The sequence below is a fragment of the Colias philodice genome, unplaced genomic scaffold (assembly GCF_061535455.1).
Source record: "Colias philodice isolate Cphi_HAF_F1 unplaced genomic scaffold, ilColPhil1 Martin Lab GWU primary ptg000018l_1:1-1108441, whole genome shotgun sequence".
Taxonomy (NCBI): Eukaryota; Metazoa; Arthropoda; class Insecta; order Lepidoptera; family Pieridae; genus Colias; species Colias philodice.
The window spans coordinates 1070001-1081585 of NW_028322190.1; the positions used below are offsets into that span (position 1 = coordinate 1070001).

Genomic DNA, 11585 nt, shown 5'->3' on the forward strand with positions numbered 1-11585 from the left:
CATATTTACGGTTAGAACTAGGGCGGTATCTAATCGCCTTCGAACCTCTAACTTTCGTTCTTGATTGATGAAAACACCTTTGGCAAATGCTTTCGCTGATGTTCGTCTTGCGACGATCCAAGAATTTCACCTCTAACGTCGCAATACGAATGCCCCCAGTTATCCCTATTAATCATTACCTCGGAGTTCTGAAAACCAACAAAATAGAACCGAGATCATATTCTATTATTCCATGCACGAAATATTCAAGCGGCATTTTGAGCCCGCTTTGAGCACTCTAATTTGTTCAAAGTAAAATTGTCGGCCCACCTCGACACTCACTGAAGAGCACCGCGATAGGATTTTGATATTGAACCGGCTTTTAACGACCGGCTCACCGACGATATGCTCCGCAAACGTGTCAGTATCACCGCGGATGCGGTGCACCGACAGCGCGGCGCACAAATGCAACTACGAGCTTTTTAACCGCAACAATTTTAGTATACGCTATTGGAGCTGGAATTACCGCGGCTGCTGGCACCAGACTTGCCCTCCAATTGTTCCTCGTTAAAATATTTAAAGTGTACTCATTCCGATTACGAGGCCTCGTAAGAGTCCCGTATCGTTATTTTTCGTCACTACCTCCCCGTGCCGGGAGTGGGTAATTTGCGCGCCTGCTGCCTTCCTTGGATGTGGTAGCCGTTTCTCAGGCTCCCTCTCCGGAATCGAACCCTGATTCCCCGTTACCCGTGACAACCATGGTAGTCGCAGAAACTACCATCGAAAGTTGATAAGGCAGACATTTGAAAGATGCGTCGCCGGTACTGGACCATGCGATCGGCAAAAGTTATCCAGATTCATCAAAATTAACGACTTCAGACGCCAGGCCCTCCGTCGATTGGTTTTGATCTAATAAAAGCACTCATTCCATCACTGGTCAGAGTTCTGATTGCATGTATTAGCTCTAGAATTACCACAGTTATCCAAGTAACTGAGTAAGATCTAAGGAACCAAAACTGATATATTGAGCCATTCGCGGTATCGCCTTAATACGGCTTGCACTGAGACATGCATGGCTTAATCTTTGAGACAAGCATATAACTACTGGCAGGATCAACCAGGGAGCTAACTAAAGCTTCCGCTAGAGCCTCAAACGTAACACGACGATGCCGCCGCGACGTTTGCTTCTCTATATAATTATATTATGTGCGCGAGGCGTGTTTAAATAACATGATATGTGACAGCGGCGACCGTCACACGCACACTATTCACACACACACACACGGGCGCGCACACGTGGATAAATCTGAACACAGTCAGTTTAACCGTTGAAAGTATCATCTTAACGAGACACCCCTCAACAATTCCCATTCGCATCAAGCGAAGGAAAAATTTTAATATCGGTCAACTTTTATGACGCAAACGATCAATCTACGCACGGAGAGTGGAAGGATCGAAAATTGCGACCAAGTTTTGGAATATACGTGTGTTTCACACACACACGTATAAACATCTGATAAAAGCCCATTGGTACATCACAAACGTGTGCGATGTGAGCATTAAAAATTTTCATACTGCCGTTCAATAGTCGTAGTATATTTTTCACGGTCTGCGCTCCGAGAGTGTATCAAGATGCGTAATATTTATTACACTACACATATAAAATACAATCTACGAAACTGACAATCTATCAAACCGTCGGCAGACGCAATGTTACTACAGCTACTACTACTTCTTCTACTACTACTACTACCACACTACTGAACACTGATCTTCTGATTTGAAGAGTTTTTGTTGTTCCATAAAATACTAAAGATTAAAAACTGTATCGCGCCGTTTGCACAACACACGCTTTTATAATATCATCTTTGGTCTTTTATTATTTTATAGAACTAACACTACTCTACAATTCTGTCAGACTCACCACCAAACACCAACCCCAACCCCACATCAACGCCACACCGACACGCGAACTGCGGCAACGAGGAGAGCGCAGAGCACACACGGGCGACGCGGTACAACAGCGACGAAATAATGATACATACACATACGTACACAATCTCTCGCTGCGCACGCGCATCGCCCCCCGTCTTCGCTAGCCTCGCGCACCGATTGTCTCGCATCCCGGCAATGGTGTTTCTGCTTGTTTAATTTTTCACGTATCACGCACGGCATATGTACATACATACATACATACATACATACATACGCCGCGCGCGACTAACGCCTCGTGTTTTCAAGGTCAAGTCAAAAAACTTTGTACGCGTGCAGTTACGGCGGGCAGTCGTCAAAAATAATTCATGATTATAAATTTCGTGGTCCATATTAAATAAATTATAAACAACAACAACAACAACAACAACGACAAAAGAGGGCGTTAATTTTTGATAGACATAAATTTGAACCTCAATGTAATAATAGTTAGGTTTGTGTGTAGGTTAGGTTAGGTTAGGTTAGCTTTTTAAAACTAAATTATTTCTGGCCACGAAATTTATAATCATAATATTAGCTACATTTCGTTTCTCTTTTCTCAGAAAATTCGAAAATTTTAAAATTCGAAAAAATTCGGCTATTCAACAACAACAACAACAACAAAAGAGGGCGTTCATTTTTGATAGACATAAATTTGAACCTCAATGTAATAATAGTTAGGTTTCTGTGTGACGATTTAATAGTTAGGTTTGTGTTTAGGTTAGGTTAGGTTAAGTTAGGTTAGGTTAGGTTATGTTAGGTTGGGTTAGCCTTTTAAAACTACATAAATTATTTCTGGCCACGAAATTTATAATCATAATATTAGCTGCTTCGTTTCTCTTTTCTCAGAAAATTCGAAAATTTAAAATTCGATATAATTCGGCTATTCAAAACAACAACAACAAAAGAGGGCGTTAATTTTTGATAGACATAAATTTTTGAACCTCAATGTAACAATAGTTAGGTTTGTGTTTAGGTTAGGTTAGGTTAGGTTAGGTTAGCTTTTTAAAACTAAATTATATCTGGCCACGAAATTTATAATCATAATATTAGCTGTTTCGTTTCTCTTTTCTCAGAAAATTCGAAAATTTTAAAATTCGAAAAAATTCGGCAATTCAACAACAACAACAACAACAACAACAACAACAACAACGACGACGACAAAAGAGGGCGTTAATTTTTGATAGACATAAATTTGAACCTCAATGTAATAATAGTTAGGTTTATGTGTGACGATTTAATAGTTAGGTTTGTGTTTAGGTTAGGTTAGGTTAGGTTAGGTTAGGTAAGGTTAGGTTAGGTTAGGTTAGGTTAGGTTAGGTTAGGTTAGGTTAGGTTAGGTTAGGTTAGGTTAGGTTAGGTTAGCTTTTTAAAACTAAATTATTTCTGGCCACGAAATTTATAATCGTAATATTAGCTGTTTCGTCTCTCTTTTCTCGGAAAATTCGAAATTTTTCAAAATCGAAAAAATTCGGCTGTTCAACAACAAAAATAGGTACCTCAATGTACTAATAGTTTGGTTTCTGTGTGACGATTTATTAGTTAGGTTTGTGTTTATTTATTGCACGCCTCCTATGCGAAGCGTTGAGGTGGGTACTACTGTCACTTCGCGCAAAACATCTGATTTTTCAAACTTAAAATGTCTTTATGTATCATACATTGCACTTGTAAGATATTACATACACACACATATTAAGAAAAAACACTATTTTTAACGTTCATGATATTTTTGATGTCATTTTTGTTATTTAAACTAGTTAAAAAACAGTTTAAAAAAGTTCTGTCTTGGACGTCCGTGTGTCTGTATGTGCGGATCCTTTTTCTTGTTAACACGATAGCGACCGAAATACTTTACTAATCGAGTCTTTTTTTTTCTCTTACGCTTGAGTATGCTCAGGAATAGAACCCTTTCATTTTTCAGGGTCTGATTCGATGTGGTTTAATTGTTATTAAATAAACAAAAATAATAATTAATAAATATTTATTAAAAAAAAATTATGAGGCGTGCACTTTTGGATTTTTTTATTTATTTATTTTACTTATTTTATTTATTTGTTTCAGATTAATAATTTAAATCCATATATTTGTTAGTAAATTGGCCTTAAAAAACTATGTTAGTATTAGAAAAGAGAAACGAAACAGCTAATATATATATAGTTTTAAAAAATTACTAACCTAACCTAACCTAACCTAACCTAACCTATCCTTTTCCACCTTATAGAAATTTTTCCTGACGTATAGAAATTTTCCTGGCTTATATAAGTTTTCCTGACGTATAGAAATTTTCCTGGCGTATGGAAATTTTCCGGACTTAGAAAAATTTTCCTAACCTAACCTAACCTATCCTAACCTAACCTAACCTAACCTAACCTAACCTATCCTTTTCCACCTTATAGAAATTTTTCCTGACGTATAGAAATTTTCCTGGCTTATATAAATTTTCCTGACGTATAGAAATTTTCCTGGCGTATGGAAATTTTCCGGACTTAGAAAAATTTTCCTTACCTAACCTAACCTAACCTATCCTTTTCCACCTTTAGAAATTTTTCCTGACGTATAGAAATTTTCCTGGCTTATATAAATTTTCCTGACGTATAGAAATTTTCCTTGAGTATGGAAATTTTCCTGGCGTATGGAAATTTTCCGGACTTAGAAAAATTTTCCTAACCTAACCTAACCTAACCTAACCTAACCTAACCTAACCTATCCTTTTCCACCTTATAGAAATTTTTCCTGACGAATAGAAATTTTCCTGGCTTATATAATTTTCCTGACGTATAGAAATTTTACTGGCGTATGGAAATTTTCCGGACTTAGAAAAATTTTCCTAACCTAACCTAACCTAACCTAACCTAACCTATCCTTTTCCACCTTATAGAAATTTTTCCTGACGTATAGAAATTTTCCTGGCTTATATAAATTTTCCTGACGTATAGAAATTTTCCTGGCGTATGGAAATTTTCCGGACTTAGAAAAATTTTCCTAACCTAACCTAACCTAACCTATCCTTTTCCACCTTTAGAAATTTTTCCTGACGTATAGAAATTTTCCTGGCTTATATAAATTTTCCTGACGTATAGAAATTTTCCTTGAGTATGGAAATTTTCCTGGCGTATGGAAATTTTCCGGACTTAGAAAAATTTTCCTAACCTAACCTAACCTAACCTAACCTAACCTAACCTAACCTAACCTAACCTATCCTTTTCCACCTTATAGAAATTTTTCCTGACGTATAGAAATTTTCCTGGCTTATATAAATTTTCCTGACGTATAGAAATTTTCCTGGCATATGGAAATTTTCCTGGCGTATGGAAATTTTCCGGACTTAGAAAAATTTTCCTAACCTAACCTAACCTAACCTAACCTATCCTTTTCCACCTTATAGAAATTTTTCCTGACGTATAGAAATTTTCCTGGCTTATATAAATTTTCCTGACGTATGGAAATTTTCCGGACTCGGAAAATGTGGAAATTGCGTGGAAATGTCCGGAAAAGGCGGGAAAATGCCTGGAAAATCCCTGGAATATGCCTGGGTAATGCCTGGAAAATATCCGGAAAATGCGTGAAAATGTCCGAAAAAAGCGTGGGAAAATGCCGCAAAAACGAACAAAACGAAAAATAGGTCGACTTAACCTGTAACCCTGTATATATGGGGGTAAATGTGGGAATGAAAAAAACGAATGTTGTCTGTTATACCCAAGTGATAATATATCAAATGAAAATAGGCGACCTGTCAGAAACAAATAGTCAAATTTTATCAAAATCGGTTCATCCATTTATTTGATATAGGGGTAAAAGTAGGAATAAATAATTGGTTAAGGATTAATGCTGTATTGGTTAAAATCGCATCGAAAATAAACCATTATTTGTCGTAAAAAGTAAATGTGTGTGACGATTTAATAGTTTGGTTTGTGCTTAGGTTAGGTTAGGTTAGGTTAGGTTAGGTTAGGTTAGGTTAGCTTTTTAAAACTAACTTGCGTGCAGTCGTCAAAAATAATTCATGATTATAAATTTTGATAGACATAATAATCGTAATATTAGCTGTTTCGTCTCTCTTTTCTCGGAAAATTCGAAATTTTTCAAATTCGAAAAAATTCGGCTGTTCAACAACAAAAATAGGTACCTCAATGTACTAATAGTTTGGTTTCTGTGTGACGAATTATTAGTTAGGTTTGTGTTTAGGTTAGGTTAGTAATTTTTTAAAACTAAGTCATTTCTGGCCACGAAATTTATAATCATAATATATATTAGCTGTTTCGTTTCTCTTTTCTCAGAAAATTCGAAAAAAAATTCGGCTATTCAACAACAAAAATAGGTACCTCAATGTACTAAAAGTTAGGTTTCTGTGTGTGTGTGTGTGTGTGCGTGTGTCAAGGTTAGGTAAGGTATATTCATATCATTTTTAAATACTAAGTAACAAGTACCAAGTAGTTAGTATTTAACTTCTTAATTTAAAAATAATTTTGAAGACACCGAGACAGCGCGCGTGGTTCTTGTATGACTTTTTGCAAATGTGCAATGTAACGGTGCGCGCCTAGATTTGTAATTTTGGGTACGGAAAAATAGTAGTAATAAGAGTAACTTTAACGTTGTTCTCGTAATGTATCTTACGAAAAAAATACATAATATTGCTGTTGTACCGTCGACGCCGCAGATAAGAAATACGACGCAGAATTGAAACGTCCTCGGACGAATCACCTGGCGTAGGGCTGAGTCTCAACAGATCGCAGCACGACGCTGCTCTACCGAGCACAACACCCCGCCAGGAACGTAAGTCGTCTACAGACTATTCCGAGCCCCGACATCGAACTGAGGTGAATTCGAAACTTCGACGCCGTGGTGCACGTGTTAAGACCGCTCGCACCGATCGTCGCGTTGTAGTGTATTAGATATAAGCTTCTTGTCTTGTACTGTAGTGTATTATAAGTTCAGTTATAATAAATCACTCGAGGAAGATACACGTGTTTCATTACCCCGCAACCCGCACTCTACATGGCGACCCTGCCATGCGTGAGCGCCGCGGTGTAAGTTGCCGGGTGTCGCGTATCGGGCGAATTATGCAATTCAGCGGATTCCTGTGTGCCTCAGTGCTCTAAGTTAGAGCGTTTATAATATTGAAGTAATGAAAATGGAGATAACGCAAGGAACATTCTCCATAACTAATCACATACGTCGCTTCAGAAATGGGCAAAAGTTACTCTAAAACGGGAGACAAGGAGGTAATAATTGCACAAAATGCATCCCAAGGAAGTAATTCTGCGGTCGAATCTAATATCCACATAAATAATATATTATTGGCGACGGCTTTGACAATTTTCGCTGTTATAATTGTCATATTTATATGGAAAAAGCTGAAGGACAGACAAAAGAAATGGATCGAGAAACATATTGAATCACAATTTATAAGAAGAATGCGTTTGCGGTTGTCGGGAAAGCGAGAACGTGAAGAAGTAAACGAATCCGTGTAAAAAAAAAAAAGTGATTTCCGTGTTAGTGAGCCCTAGTGAAAAACATATATCGTATATTAAGTGCTTTCTTTTTGTAATCATTTAGTGAGTAAAAGTAATAAAATAAAAACAACGAACTGTGTTACGTCATCTACTATCGACATAATAGGAACTATAAGTGTCGGATTAAAAATAATTAATAATTATATTACAATGCCAATGTACTAATTGTTACTTTTGTCATAATTTTATGTTTCTTGTATCTTACAGCTTAAGTATTTCGGAATGTCACATGGAAAATATATTGGCCGTAATGCATTCATGTAAGGAACAAACTACCTACTAGGTAAATCATTTTTATGTAAGTATGTTTTAATTTCGTTTTATATGGAAAAAGATTTAGAAAGGATTTTTAATGAATTATCTGATATTCAAATTACTTTGAGGAAGTTAGGCCCATCTAGAAGGTTACAATATAAAAGTAAAGTTAAGGATAATATATTAAGAGCTAAGGAATTATATTCATCTTATAAAACTATTATTAGTATATTTTCTGAGCGAAAAACCTCGTTAGAATTAGCTGAATACGTTTATGAAGTCTTGAAGGAGAGAATAAACGTTATTTACGATAAGATTCTATCATATGATTTTCAAGGTAACGTAGAAACAACTACTTCAAACATGGAGAAGTTTGAAATCAAAACTGCAACATCCTTGATACCTGTTATGGATGGTTCAGAAAGTACGACAGAAAAAATCATAGACGCGGTAGAATTATATAGCGATTGCCTAAAGGACACAGACCAAGAAAAAATGTTAATATCTTTTGTTTTGAAAACTAGATTAACTAAAACCGCTAAACTAAAACTAAAATGCAAATATGATGATGTAGCAAGCCTTTTACAAGATTTAAAAACTTATTTACTTACAAAAAAGTCCGCCAATGCAATACTATATCAATTAAATAATTTGAGTCAAAATGATATGTCAATTTGTGATTATGGAAATAAACTATCAGAATTATTAATTATAGACCTCACTATTGCACAGGCTAACGGTAACGAAAAGACCTGCGAAATACTGAGACCTATAAACGAAAAAATTGCTATTAAAAGATTCTCTGATGGATTAAGAAATAAACGCTTGAGCACTATCATTTCAGCGCGGAACTTTTCCGAGTTGAAAGATGCGGTGCGTGCGGCGGAGGACGAGGAGCTGGGGCAGCCCTCGACTTCCAGAGGTATTTTCAGCGCCAGGGGTAAGTCAAACAACAGATATAATAATAATTTCACTAGAAGAGGGCATAATAATTATTATAATAAAGGTTTCAATTTCCGTGGCAATTGTCGAGGTCAAGTTTATAATAATAATTATTATTATCGGCAAAATTATAATGGCAATCCCCGTGGTGGATATATACGCGGAAGAGGTAATAATTTTCCAAAATTTGGCAATAATCATAATGCTTCAGGATATTATCGTGGTAGAAGTAGTCGAGGTAGGAACAACCAACACAAAATTTTCTCAGCCGAAGGGAGCGCGAACCGTCAAACAAATAACGAAGAAATAGAGACCAAAAACCAGTTTTTTCGGTCCAAAATGTTATAACATTTTAACCTGCAATAAAAATGTTAGGTACGTCCATTTCGACATAAACAATTCCAAGTATTCATGGTTACTTGATACCGGCGCGTCCATTTCTGCTGTTACTAAGAACGCCTTATTAGAACATACTACTTTGTATGAAGATAACATTATAATAAATGGTATCGGTGGAAAAATATGCTCAAAAGGATATGTTTATCTTACTTTGCGTACTCAAAATAGTAGATTTAATCATAAATTTTATTTGTTCGATCATTTACCGTGTAAATCAGATGGAATCCTCGGTTTAGATTTCTTATCGAAATTTAATTCACATATTAATCTAGAAAACGATACATTAATTCTACATAACCAATGCAAAAATATTATACCACTATATGCGTCACCTACTACTTCACATAACTACTTAACTATTCCTGCGAGAAGCGAGTCCATTCACTACATACCAATTATGAATAATAAATTAAATAATGACTGTGTTGTTTTGCCACAACAATTACAAGAGGGTCTATTTTTAGCAGCTCTAATAGTGAAGCCAGTAAATAACGTTATTCCCATTAAAATATTAAATACTCAAGAAGAATCAATTACTATACCGACCTTTCAACCAGACCTACACTCGTTAAACGATTACCAAATATGTCAGTTTAATAAATGTAAATCAAACGCAGAGAGAGCTAATATTTTGTTAGAATTATTAAAATTGGATCACTTACATCCTACCGAGCGTGAGACTATACAAGCAATTTGTACTAAATACAATGATATCTTTCACTTACCGGGTGATAAGCTTACAACTACTAATTCATATGAACATAATATTTATTTAAAACCGAATGCTAGCCCCGTTTATACAAAACCATACAGGTTACCACATAGTCAAAAACCTGAAATAAATAAGCAAATTGAGAAAATGTTACAGGATGATATTATAGAAGAAGCTCAAAGTGAGTGGTCTAGCCCCATTTTACTTGTTCCTAAAAAGTCAAATGATGATAGCAAAAGGTGGAGATTAGTGATAGATTACCGTAAATTAAATGAAGTTATACAAGATGATAAATTTCCGCTACCAAATATCACTGATATCTTAGAGTCCCTTGCTGGTGCCGTGTATTTTACCCATTTAGACCTTAGTCAATCTTATTACCAAACGACCTTGAACCCCGAATCACGTAAGATTACTGCCTTTACAACCAATACTGGACAGTACCAGATGAAACGAATGCCAATGGGTCTTAAAACCAGTCCAAGTTCTTTTTCAAGGTTAATGACTATAGCCATGTCAGGTCTAACGTATGAGAAATGTTTTGTTTATCTTGATGACCTTGTAATTTTTGGACGTAATTTAGAAGGTCATAATAAAAATTTAATAGATGTTTTTGAGAGACTTAGAAAAGTCAACTTAAAATTAAATCCCATCAAATGTAATTTTTTGAAAAAGGAATTATTATATTTAGGACACACAGTGTCAGCAGATGGAATTAGTCCAGATAAAACTAAAATAAAAATTGTTGAAAATTACCCAACACCAAAAAATACAGAAGAAGTAAAACGTTTTGTTGCATTTTGTAACTATTACCGAAAATTTATAAAGAATTTCGCGGAAATAACTATCCCTTTAAATAATTTGTGTCGTAAAGATGTCCCTTTTATATGGTCTGAACAATGCGAAAACTCGTTTAAAATCATGAAAAAAGCGTTAGTATCACCCCCCATTTTACAATATCCAGACTTTTCAGACGAAAACGAGTTCATCTTACAAACTGATGCTTCTGGCATTGCAGTAGGAGCAGTACTTTGCAATAAAGATAAAAGACCAGTCGCTTATGCAAGTCGGCCTTTAAACAAAGCTGAAAAAAATTACCCAACTATACAAAAAGAATTACTTGCGATAGTGTGGGGAGTTAAATATTTTAGGCCGTATCTCTTAGGTAAAAAGTTCACAATCATGACGGACCATAAACCATTATTGTATTTATTCGGAATTAAAGATCCATCGAGTAGATTATTAAAATTTAGGTTAACATTAGAAGAATATGATTTTAACGTTGTGTATATTAAAGGTAAAGAAAACGCCGTAGCAGACGCGTTATCTAGAATTACAATAAACTCGAACGAATTGAAATGTATCAACGATAAAATAATGAACGTAATGACTAGAGCACAGAAAAAGAAACTAGAAGAAGTTAAAGAAAAGAGTGACACTCCAACTACCAATAATGACACAGACTATCGGCCTGATCAACCGAGAATCGTGGAATTATTGCGAGTTCCGAGTGGTGCGATAGAGATGATTTTAATAGAAGGAAAAGAGTTAAATAGGATTCGAAATCGAATGGGTATAGATGTAGAAACCGAGTGTTTTGCTTTCTCCCAAAATAAGAAAATTTTATACATTAATCTTGATTTCAAAGCACAATACACGCGAGCCGTTTTTGTGAAGAAATTAAGTGAATTAAGTAAAAATATTAATGTCGACGAAATATGTATAATAAAAACAAGTAATAACGCGTTATTTATAAAAGAACTAATAGAAGAAATTAAAAGTAAAGATATATGGACCGGTCCACGGATATGTATATT

The 11585-nt window shown here is 35.4% G+C and overlaps 1 non-coding gene across 1 annotated transcript in view; it reads right to left on the bottom strand.

Moving 5' to 3' along the window:
* Positions 1–1103, bottom strand: part of LOC149474903 (small subunit ribosomal RNA) — a 1905-nt gene extending 802 nt beyond the window's left edge. The window contains exon 1 of the ribosomal RNA XR_016318231.1: positions 1–1103. This exon is cut by the window's left edge and continues 802 nt beyond it. This is a non-coding gene — a ribosomal RNA (small subunit ribosomal RNA).
* Between the last annotated feature and the right edge of the window lie 10482 nt (positions 1104–11585).